At 40.2% G+C, this 12,717-nt stretch overlaps 1 protein-coding gene across 8 annotated transcripts in view; it reads left to right on the forward strand.

The window, feature by feature from the left end:
• SOX5 (SRY-box transcription factor 5) overlaps positions 1 to 12,717 on the forward strand; it is a 657,930-nt gene that overhangs the window by 345,158 nt on the left and 300,055 nt on the right. The window lies entirely within an intron of this gene.

Genomic DNA, 12,717 nt, shown 5'->3' on the forward strand with positions numbered 1-12,717 from the left:
TAATACCAATTTCTATTTGGTTTAGGTACTGGAGCTTTTGGGTAGGTTTTGTTACTGGCATTAGGTTGTTGGTTGTGTCACGAGTGGGTGATGTTGTAGGGCCTATCACCAGGCTGCCAACAGGGGCTGGCAGCTCCCTGGGGACAGGAGCTGTGGGGGCTCCCCCAGGCTACTCAGGCAGGGCCTGAGAGCCAGGACCTGTCCCACCACCCCAGCCAAGAGCAGGAAAGGGGGTGCACCTGGGGGGGTGGGAAGGGGCAGTCAAGGCTCTTGGTGCCCCCCAGGCCCTGACACCTATCACTAGTCTGTAGGTTAGACCTCCTGCGTAGCAGCTCCACTAGATGAAAATGGTTCATTTCTTCCTGCTTTACGTTTTCTGAATAATCTAACAATAGTTTTGCTTTCACATACTTTGAGATTAGTCTTTATTTCAGACAACGCTTTCAACACTAAAAGGGTCATAGAAATAGACAGTTCCTGAGAGCTCAGAAAGAAAAACTGCTAGTCTCCCATCCTTCTCCCTCCCCCAAATTATTTGATAATGGAATGGGAAGCTTTCCCATAATCTTTTGCTTGATTTTTGCTAATACGAACCTGTCAAAGATCGTGGCATTTCCTTACTGTGTGATGTGGAGCCAGCTGGAACCAAATAATCCACCCACGTTTTCCATCATCTTTGTATTCTGATAGGAGCTTCTGCTAAGCAGAAATGAGAAAATAACAGTTATTCCTTCCTTGCTGTCATGGTGGCCACACTGAGGCTGTTTCCTACTTGGCTGAAATCTGGCCAGATCTAAACAAATGTGACCAGACCAAAAATAATGGGTTTTCTACCTGGAACCCACACCCTACTTTTATGACAGTTCAAGAAGAAAGTAATTTAAGAAATGACACTTTCCACTCGCTGCCCCAAAGAAATACTTTGAAGGATGAATTAGGAATATTCTTCCTTTAGCTTGCATGTGCAGAGATTTGGGTCTGTAAAAATACCTTCCTTCATCCTGAACCTTACCCCTGCAGAAAGGAGAAATACAACTTTCATGTGAGCATGTGGTCATGTTTACCAGAGAATACAAATAACTTCTTTTATAATTCAAATCGTACTCTTCCTAAACAAAAGCATCTACAAGGGTGAGCAGCCAGTGCATCATACAGCCCCTGAGCCCTTTGCTTTTGCTGGAGGGAAGAATCTTTCCCACTTTGTTTTCCCATTTCCAGACTCTCTTTTGGTCTGTATTGCATCTCTTTTAAGCATTAATGTTTTCCTTATAACATCTCTCCAAGTGTAATCCATTGCTATGGACCCACCTAGTGACAGCTTTATAGATTCTTTGTGCTCATAAAGGCACTCCACACTTATCTTTTACTGATTTTTGTTAGGTTTGTATTTTTTTGATGTTTGAAATAGATGACAGTATGCAAACTGAATGCTTTCTGAATACTTCTTTCATTCAGCTCTGTGTGTTTAAACACTGAAAAAACAATGACGCTTATGTGGTTATTCACGAATAAAGGGAGAAGACCTCAAATATTGTAGACGTATTTTAGATCACCAGAAGTAAGAATTGTCTGTCATCTAAATGTGAGGAAACTTTTACTCACTGGTATGGGAATGATGCCACGAGACCTGCACGTGTTGCTTACGGGGGTTTTCTTCTGTATCGTAGCTGGCTCAGTGAACATGGTAAGTCCAAAAACTGCTCTAGACAAGCAAACTGTAGAGAATTGGGCAGAGTGCTATGGCTCTCAGAGATAATCTACTGCCTCATTGCTTTGAGCAGTTATCAATTAGATTTTTGGGCAGCCAGCAACAGCTCAGCAACACCTGACTCTTCAGCAACTGATGCCGAATATCTGAATATCGTAAACAGGTGCGCCTGGTTTGTGCAAAGAGTGACTATGTGCAGTCAGGCTACTGCAACACAGATGGTTGGGATTCACTGTCCACATGATCTGGGATCCGGTTAAGCATATGTAATGGGCCTGTTGCCTTTGTACTGCCCGTGTAGCTGGGGGTGAGCCTCCTTTCTGTTATTGCTGGTGTTCGTTAACCTGTACATCTGAGTAGCGCAACAGATTGTTTCTAAGAGGTTTTGCCCACTGTGGTCCTCCCAATGTAGTATACTCTCTGTGTTATATTAAGAACTGAATATTCACATATGAACAACGGTGGTACCCAGATTTTGTGCATAACCTTTAAAAATACAGTACTAAGAATTTTTCATTGAATATCCCTTATTTTGGGGATTGGTCATGTTACAGGTCCTGTATGGATATCAGAAAGAATGGCAGGCAGACCGTGTATATTTACCAATAATGAAAGCAGCTAAGATTCTAATGCAAGAAAATGTTTTGTAAGGTTTATAAGAAATACATATTTTTAAAAATTGAAAAATAACCTGACAGGTTTTGGTTAATGTTGAAACTTTTCCATCTTGTTTTCCACATGCTTTCTCTCTCGCCTATGACGACAGTGCAACCTTTGCAGAATGGTCACACAAAACTCTACAGTCAGATTTGTAAATGCAGACTCACAGAATGGTTGGGGTTGGAAGGGACCTCTGGAGATCATCTAGCCCAAACCACCTGCTAAAGCAGGTTCACCAAAGCAGATCTCACAGGAAGGTGTCCAGGTGGGTTTTGAATGTCTCCAGAGAAGGAGACTCCACAACCTCTCTGGGCAGCCTGTTCCAGTGCTCTGGCACCCTTAAAATGAAGAAGTTTCTCCTCATATTCAGATGGAACCTCCTGTGCTTCAGTCTGTGCCTGTTGCCCCTCATCCTATCACTGGGCATCACTGAAAGGAGTCTGGTCCCACCCTCTTGACATCCACCCTTGAGATATTTATAAACATTGATAAGATCCCCTCTCAGCCTTCTCTTCTCCAGGCTGAACAGACACAGCTCTCTCAGTCTTTCTTCGTAAGAAAGGTGCTCTAGGCCCCTAATCATCTTTGTAGCCCTCCGCTGGACTCTGTCCAGTAATTCCTTGCCCTTCTTAAACTGGGGAGCCCAGAACTAGACAGAGTACTCTAGATGCAGCCTCACCAGGGCAGAGTAGAGAGGGAGGAAAACCTCCCTCGACCTGCTGGTCAGACTTTTCTTAATACACCCCAGGACACCATTTGCCTTCTTGGCCACAAGGGCACATTGTTGACTCATGGTCAGCCTGTTGTCAACCAGAACTCCCAAGTCCTTGTCTTCAGTGCTGCTTTCCAGCATGTTAGCCCCTAACCTGTACTGGTGCCTGGGGTAAATACAGACCATTGGATCATTACTAAAATATACTGTATTTCTCCTCATATGGGCTAGCCCAACCATCTTTCGTGGTGGCTTGATCTTGCAAAATCCCTGTCCCAATTACCTGATGCAGGAAGATATAGTTCCCTCAGCTTTAGAGAGCTGATACCATTTCATACTTACTTGACAAAGACAGGCTCTGATTTTATAGGCTGCCATGGCAAATCAGTGTATGGTGAAAGTTATCAACCCCTGAAGGTTTACCAAGTTAAGGTGATGGAATTGGTTCCAAGTGGTTTGAAGACTTAGCTTGTACACCCCAGTACACAGTATTAGGAAAGGAAATGTGCTGTTGGAATAGGGATGGCTTAAAACTGTAGGATGTCATGATTATTGCTTGCTAGAAATGCAAGAGAACCCCAACCAAATCAAGCATAGTGTCTTGAGGATGGGTTGATCTGCTGAAATTGCAAGGAGTAAATTCAGGTGTTTTCTAAAATGCTGTCCGCATCAAGTTTGTAAAGTAATTTTTTCCTCAGCACTGTAACACAGAATAATAGTTAAGGATTTTTCCTTCAGTATTTTAAACAGTGTAATAGGTAGGGAGGATAAGGGTTTTGCTGAGAAACAGAATTATTTCCTTGTTTTATTCTATCATAGAAGACTTAAGAAGGAAATCTAACCTGTAGCCACTCTTTCACAGTATTAAGGATTAACTACTGTCAAAGAAAAAAAAGTGAAGGGAAAGGAGGTGCTAAAGCCATCAAATGACAGAGTACCAGGTAAAGTTAGACATATCAAAATGTGTCACTGGAAATTGATGGTGAGCTCAAATAAGGCTGCTAACTTAATATGTAGTCTTTCCTTTAATATTGGCTTCTAACCTGTAGGGTTGGAGAAGGCAATTTTTCTGCTTCCCTTTAATTGAACAGTAGAATTTATGCTGAGAATTAGTCTAATCAATTTTCTTTCCTTGCTTGATAAATTGGTTGAAATAGTAATAAGTAGTAAAATTAGGAGACATATAGATGAGCATTGTGATACTATAGCTATCCATCAGCATTGCTTTTGTAAAGAAGAATGATGTCTAATTATAATTGCTTGCACTTGTCAACAAATAGTGAAAGACAATAATTAGATGGGGGCAGGGGGAACACTTTAAAGAAAGTTTTTTGAAAAAGACCTTCACAGGGAGCTATTAGAAAAATGGTAGGATTACTTTCAAGAATTAGTCCTCTGAGGGACAAAAGACAAAACTAAAGGTGTATTATCAGTGTCTGATGCAGGAAAACTACAACAGGCATATCCAAAGTCTGAGTGTTGTAAGTGGTATTTCACATGTATGTATTAATTAATTGGAAATGATGGTCTTTCATGCAATTAAACACATATCCCTGGTAACATCATGGGTGTTTTTTAGTGGCCCTATGTGTCATGGCCCACAAATCACTCTAAAAGCTGTGATCTTTTTAGAGATTGTGGTCACAAGGCTCTGTACAGTTGCTTTTGTGCCAAAGGCCTGTCCTGGCTGCATACAGCAGGTTTTAACTTTGACAGAAGTATTGGAAGCCTCTGAGAAATGTATGGCAAGTTAGTAAAACAACAACAAAAAGGTAGGTGTCTCTGTCTCCTTTTATTTTCCACTCAATTTGCACTTCTGGAGACACCTGCTGCCATTCTGTTGCTAGCTCAGAATTCATTAGAAAACAGGTTTCACCTGTGACATTCTCACATGTGAAATCTGTGCTCAGATTTTGAACCACATTACAGTCAAGAAAGGGCAGTGGCTACATGCAAATACCAGGAGAGATGGTTGACAAGCTTGATCATGTGGGGTCAAATGCTAAAAAGGTATGTAAAAATGTGGCTGTCTCTCTTGAAGAAGCGTCAAAAGGGTATCTTTGATATCAGATGTGGTAACATTCACTGTTTCTGCATTTTGACGTTCTTCTGTGTGTGCCTCAGGCCGTTAACATGCAGAAGTTATCTAATTTATTTTATTTTATTTATTGGACAGGGTTCAGGTACTTTGTAAATTATGAACTGCATTCTTGGTGAATCAAAATATTTAGGTTGCTTTTGAGGTTCAGTCTTTGGCATCCTGTCACTAATTACTTTTACACAACTCTGAAATAATGACAAAAGGAAAATGCATCAACAAAGAAAGAGAAATAAAACTTTGTAAAACAAAAGCCACATCAGAAATAGAAAGTGTTTTTTAAGGGGGAAAGCGGGTGACCAAATGCGCGGTCTGGATTTGGTACAATGTTACATGGCAAGAGAAGAGACACTAAGCTTTGGACCTGCTTCAGGGAGAGAAAAATTTATGACATAAGTTTTCTTTGATAAACATTCCTGAGAAACTTCCTTGGGTTTTAATCTTAATGAATGTTTGTCTCAAACCAGTGGACTCACTTGTTTTGTTCTGTTGTTGGCTATGTTTTTCTATATCCTCTTTCTGATTATTTTATATCCTGAATATACCTCAGTGGCAACTGTTGAAGATCAGTCTTGCTTACAAGCTAATTGGTAGTAGAAGGTAGTCATCCCTGTATCTGGATTGCATTAGGGCTTTTGAAGAGTGTCCCCAGATATTCTGATTTTCCTACACTTATGCTTCAGAATACTGTAGCAGTATTTTTTTTTCAGTTTTTCCCCATACAAGGTGTAGAAGCATTCTCAGGGGCCTTCAGCATGCTACCCCAGCAATGTTTCTAGCTTCTAGCTGTTCTGTGTAATGAGACGCAAGAAGCAAGAGTTAAACCTCCATAGAAATAGCAGTAACAACAAGCCATCAGTCTGTTTTATACCCTACTTGTATGTTTATTTCTCTGTGGTAGTGGCTGAATTGGAGACTGTGTGTTGGAAGCAGGAGTTCAGCTTTTTGCTTTGACAGAACCAAATGACATTAGTTTTGCTTTTGCTCAAAAGTGGAAAAATCACTCATAGAGCTGCATCAGAGCATCGTTAAAATAGATGAATGGGTATGGTATGCTTTTGTAACTTTATAAATGAAACATAGCTCTACATACTCATTGGCTGCTGTTTCAGTCTGCAAGGTGTAAGATAGCAACGTGTTTAATAACTCCTTCCCTTACAGAGATGCATTTAACATCATTAGAATCATTGCTTAATTTACAGTTTGATCTTCGCAGTGACATGTATAACAAGTTAAATATCGGTAGAGTGCATTTAATAAACACTAATTTGTACTAATCTTATCACAGACTGTATATGTCATGTAGGGAACTTGTGTGTGGTAGAGTAGAAAGGGAATATATTTACGAATATGTTCTGAATTTACAAACTGTGCATTTTAGCATCTATAGTTTTGAAACACTTACTAGGTAGTGGTTACATGAACTCTTATGATTATACAGACTAAAACGGAATAAAGCAGCTAAGCAATTTGCAGAATGTTCAGATGTTACCTTTTTGTCGTCTTTGTCTAATTGCAATCCAAACTGTAAACAGATTTAGATAGAGGATCTTTCTTACAAAAGACCTAATTCTTCACTGTTCTTTCAATAAGAAGTGAATAGAAAACGGAAATATTATTTGGGAGTACTTTATATTCTCACTTTTCCTGTAATCCAATGGAGTATATGTGAAATGGAGGGCAACCGTGAATTGAGCTGTATTTGTTTGTATAATGCCTACTGCAAAAGAGCTCAGGCTGGTGAGCTGAGAGCGGCTGCTCTCCCTGTGCTAAAAGTGTAACAAACCAGCATAATGACACTAAAAGGCAGCGGCTTCTAATGGAGAGAAGTGGACAGGAGACGTATGTGTGGACATGAAGAATTTTGGTCGCAAACTCCAGAGCAAACCTCAGGAGCGGAAGGCTGGAATGCCTTCACAAAGCATGTAGGACTAGGTGGTGTGGATTATTCCAGGACACCGTTGCGCTTTTGTTATAATTGTATGATGCTTGTTTTACATCAGACAACCAATAGAAGCCAGTCTGTTTTAAACCCACCATCCTCGCTGCACAGGCTAAGAAGAGCAGACTAAAGTGGAAAAAGCAGTTGATTTAGAAATAGAGACAAAATGTGATAACTCTTCCACTGAATGGGGTGAGAGCAAAAAAATAGAGACAGAATTGTTACTGGGGAAGTGCCGAGAATGTGGCGATAAAACCTGCAAGAATTATATTGAGAGCCATGCAGAAGGGCTCACTGGGTTAAGCAGAAGGATTTCGGTTTCAGTGTGATTGGAGTAATGCTCAACAATTGGTACCTAGTTTTACAAACAGATCAAAGTTGTGCTATTAGGATGCTTAAGTTCAGAAGCTCATGTTTGGGTATAAAATTTAGGTTGGCTATTCGAAAGAGACTGAATTTCTGCCACCACTCCTCCGCACATGCACTGAGGGAAAAGGAAGCGATTTCCATTTGGTGGGAGTTGGTATCTGTATGAAATGAGTTGGGGTCATCATTGGGTATATTGTGGCAGGCATTTACATGTTCATAGCAGTCATTGGAAATGACATCGAGGAGGAACGTTCCTGCTGGCGTTGTCATTCAAGAGGCTGAAGAGTGGATGGGCACTGACAGGAAACAGGCCTGTCACTCAGAAAGGATCGTCCTGACCAGGGTGGAGGCAGGGAACCGAGACTGGGGGTAAGGTGAGGCTGTGGGCTTCGGTTGGGACAGGACGTTCTTGGCTAAATAACTGCACTGAGAAAAGGACGTAGGGAAAAAAAAAAGACTTCAAACAACAGGTTCTTATTTTAGTAACACTTTATGTTCAGAACTGTAATGAGAAACCGTAAATTAAAAATCCAGTTTAGCTTCTTAAATAATTTGAAGCACAATTCCTATCCATGGGTATGCTCTCTGGTTTTGTGACTATTTTTTTTTTAAACTGTCCTGTTCTTTTTTTAATTTTTCTTCTCAAGCTGCTTCTGTGCAGACTAAGGCCACTAAGACAGACATTAAGGGGACCATGTAGCTAACCAACAATACAGAGAAATAACAAAACAAGCTGTACCCAAAATAAAGGAACTGGGGAGGGGTGATGACACAAAATCAGGAGTGTGTTCTCTCTCTAATTTTTCTCATTTTCACAATTAGAAGTTACTTTTTTTGCCAAAATATAAGTGTAATTAATTTAACTTTGAATGTGTTTACATCTACTACTTTTACTAAAAAACGAAAGTAGAGTTTACATCTGTATTAATTTCGAGGTTCTTTTACCCTGGCTGATGCAGAGTTGGCAGGATCAGAAAGTGCCAACCTCCTTTTAAAAAAATGATTAGGAACTTTCTTGTAATATTTAGTGACCCTGAGGGAAGTTCGAATTCAAATTTTACATGAAGGTTCAGATTTCTTCCCGAGGGTAGTGTTGGTTCTCTTTTACAGGGAGGGTTGCAGATGGTAGGCCCCTGCTGAAGCTGCAAGCAAATAACTGATAAATGAGGGCTTCCCACTTGCAAACGAGATGATTTTACTTTTCCTTGAATAAATTCAGTAAATTGAAAAACTCTAAATAGCGCAGAAATTTCAGCCCTCCAGACCGCCTTCTCTTTCTCAGATTTTGCTATACTATATTCAGCACCCAGTTTTGCCAACACTGAACATGCCTGATGTGGCATTTACATTCTTTAAAAAAAGCATAGATTAGTTATGTTTCTAAGAGTTAACTTCTTCTCTTGACACATGTACTTAATTCCCATTAATGGAAATGGCAGCTAGGCATGCACACTGAAAGGAAAAATCTGTTCCTAAGCATATGATCCAAACTGCATTGTAGCTAAACATTTCCATACTCTGAAGCACTCATTATTTGCGAGATATTCTTCATAGTAAAAGCATCAACCCCACTCTATTGTCCCTCCACTCTCTCCTAACCTGTTCCAGAACACCCTTTCTTAGAAATCTTACAGATTTGTTCTTAATATTGCAGTTGTTTTGGATGTGTGCCTAAAAAAGAAAATCCATTTAGGATCTCAGAGTTTTGCATATTTTCTGTGAGAATTTTCCAGTAAATCATTCTGTGGAACATCTTACATTTCCTTGGACTTTGTAGGTCTCTATTATTACAACATACAGTGGAAACAACAAAACCCGAAAAGCTCTTTCTTTTTTTTGCCCCATCACTTCCTTTACTTACTGTATTTCAGCATCTGCAAAAGGCACTAGGCTAAAGTGCTATCATTTGATGATTTGGAAAAAAAAAAAAAAAGTTTAGTTTGAGGTTTTCCTTCTGCTAATATGCTTGTATAAAGACCTGTGGATTCTGTCTATGCAATATTTCGGACTTCTGGTATTTCTAACTTGAGCTGGGTGGATAATTTTTGTTTCATCTCTTGAACAGAGAACCACAATAGCAACAAAAACTTCAGTTAAGCACAAAAAAAATCAGATAGGAGCTTTCCCCTCACTCAAATGAAAATCAGAGTGGTTTTTTTTGTTTAGTTCAATCCAAATTGTCCTCTTTTACCTGGACTTGTTTGTTTTGGGCACCACTTTAAGGAAGCGAAGCAACAGAAATGCAGATTCACTGAACTGCTGGAGAGCAGCGGGGGCTGTTTCATTTTTCTCATGAGTTGAAGATATTTGAATTTATATCCTGAATTCTCAGTTTGAAAAGAGAATTGAGAGAACTGAACGTGGAGATTGCGAGTTGGTTTCGTAATTACGTCCCTCTCAGTAAATAGGGGCATCAGAGCTTCCTATTACTAGTCAAGAGTTTCAAGACGAGATAAAAATTCCTATGTTAAAAACTGGACAGTTGCATATTACATTTTCTTCTTTCTCAGTCAGTGGTTATTTATCCCAGTACCTCAGTTTTTCCACTTTCTGATATGATAGCAGCCTTTGTAATATGTCCTGGCAATTTCTAAAAAGCAAGCCTTCAAGTTAATAGGATATGATTTGTAGAAAGGTTTCAGAGATGCCCTCAAACCATTTGTTTAATTTGCTCTTTCTCCCTCTTGCGATTGCAGTTGAACTTACTATGAGAACATAACTTTATCAATAGTCTAATCAATAGACTGAGCCAATAATAACAATACAACGATACAGTGATACAATACAATATTAATACAATAATAACAGTAACTTTTTTCCCTCCTTTTTGGACCCAACTCTGTTCCCCCCCCACTCAGCTTGGAGAGTGAACTCAGTAGTTGCAGAAAACATAAGATGAAGAAAACCACAAAGGGAAGGGTAGGTACCTGAGCACAACATCAGTTGGGGTGAGAGTAAATGTAAGTTAGGGTAAGGAAAAGAAAGGTTCACATCAGAAGCATTGGAGGGAATGATTTCTGCTACTTTTCTTCTGTTTCTGCTTGCTTTCTTTTCCTCACCTCTCCCTCTTGCTCAGTTATCTCTGTTTTCTCCCCTGAACATTTATTTGCCTTTCCCCCCACACACACATACTTTTTATTGTGGTTCTTTGTACATGTCCTTGTAAAGCTGGTGTCCTGTTCCATAATTCCTGATGTTGATGGTGATTGTTCGGGTTTATAATCATATTAGCTGAGAGCCAGCAACCCAAGGGAGCTGCATTGTGCTAGGCAAAATACCATTTTGGAGGACTATGTGATCATTGCCTTGAAGAAGCTCAAATAGGAAATTACATAGGAAGAGGCAAATACATGTGAACAGATGAGGGAAGGACGTGGTAGAAGAAGGACAGTTGTGGAGCAGAGCCAACTTGAAAAAAAGATATGAGGTTAGAGAGCTAAGTGTAGCTAATGTGAAGTTAAAATATGATAGTCCCTTTTGGTCAAATCTGTTGAAATTTTTTTGAATAAAAGGTCTTCCTAATTTTCTTCCAGTTGAGGCTTCTGAGTGGCTTCTCTCTGCAAGTATCTCCCAAGGCCAAGTGTGAGGAAATAGGGGAAGCAAATCAAAAAGTAGCAGAGAAGAAACAGCATTTATAGAGAGGCAATGGTCCATTGAGGGAAAATAAAAGATTGAAAAAAGGGGCCTCACAAATATGAATACAGCAATGAACTATGATTTAACCAAACATTAGATGTAAAAGTAATGCATCTGTGGGGGAAAAGCTAAAACATACAACTTGTTTCAGCAACTTAAGGACTGTTGTCGACCACGAGTGACATGAGATCTTTGTTTCTCATCCTTTTGCTCGAGTTGGCTAACTCTGTCAACTTGGGCATGATACTAAGCCTGTCTGCATCTCAGTTTCCTTATTTGAGGCCAAATTCTCCTACTAAGTAGCCTCCTACTCCACACAGAGATTTGCTGATTTAAATGGAGCCCCTGCAGAGTGAGATACTTTTCAATACAAATAAAGTTTTGGAATCAGCCCTAATTATATTTATTACCTGCAGAGGAGTAATGTGAGACTTCATATGGTTTGAGACCCTCAGATGAAAGAGAAAGTATTTGGAATTGTTCTTTTTAATCATCTGCTGCCCTTTCAATGTTCTACTTCATAGCAGTCCTGAAAGGGCTAGCTACTAAATAACAAATGAAAAATCCTTGTACATATTAACTAGGTTTGTCAGACTCCTATGAATGGACCTCTGTGGAAAATATTATTTGCTAGGGGCTACTGAAGGAAGTCAGTTTACCCTGCCCCACAGTGAGGAGCCATTAGATCCACCTCATGCCAGAAGTTGACAGATTGTACGTGACTCTGCTCTGAGTGCCGCGGTGGCGTAAGGCAGACTGGAGACAGCCTTCGCAGATCCGCTTTTATGAACTGTGATGAAAGCGCCTTTGCAAACTTCGCTTTGGCGTTTTGCTTTGTGAATGGTTGAATGCTCTTTGGGGATGATGTGCAGAAGTTACAATTGGGTTTGCTACTCTTGATTTAAAGGATCAGCCCAGACTTCTAGCTGATGATGCCTTTATGCCAACACTGGACTAGCCCCTGTGTGAGCTGGCTGGTTTATAACATATGCATTGAAAGGGAGAAAGGAGCAAATTAAACAGCGTAGCTGTTGGATATTAATAAAAAAAATCCTATTTTCTATTTAGAATTTTCTTAAGCTAGTGGGCATGGAAATGTTGAACATTTTATGGCCACTCTGTGTGAATATGTGTATTTCAAAAAGTAAACTTGCTTTCTCTGTGTCACTGGGAGGTAGGGATAAGAGTGGAAGAGAGGAGGCAGTGGACCTAATCAAACCGTTGTGGGGTCAAAACCTCATGGTTTTTAAAGGCCCTTAATGTTGTCCAGCTGCAAATTAAAGGAGGAAAAAAAAAAAAAGAAAAAAGGAATCAGGGCTGGGGAACTGGAAAGAATGGAGTATAGATATGTGGTTGTGTGTGGGTGTGTGTGCATGTGTGTGCTAAAGAACAGGGAAACAGTTTTTGGGTTGTTTTTTGGTGTTTTTTTTTTTTTTTTTTTCTCCTTTCTCTCCCCCTCGTTACTGGGAGCTCAGTGCCAGGCTGGACACGGGCCGTGCAGACTATCGAGCCATTGTGCGCTCCGCTTCCAGGGTAGCCCCCGGCTAATCCCCGGGGCTCGGAGGGGAATTTCCCCGCGGCGTTCTCCCGGC

Source organism: Patagioenas fasciata, chromosome 1, assembly GCF_037038585.1.
Source record: "Patagioenas fasciata isolate bPatFas1 chromosome 1, bPatFas1.hap1, whole genome shotgun sequence".
In the NCBI taxonomy this organism is placed as follows: domain Eukaryota; kingdom Metazoa; phylum Chordata; class Aves; order Columbiformes; family Columbidae; genus Patagioenas; species Patagioenas fasciata.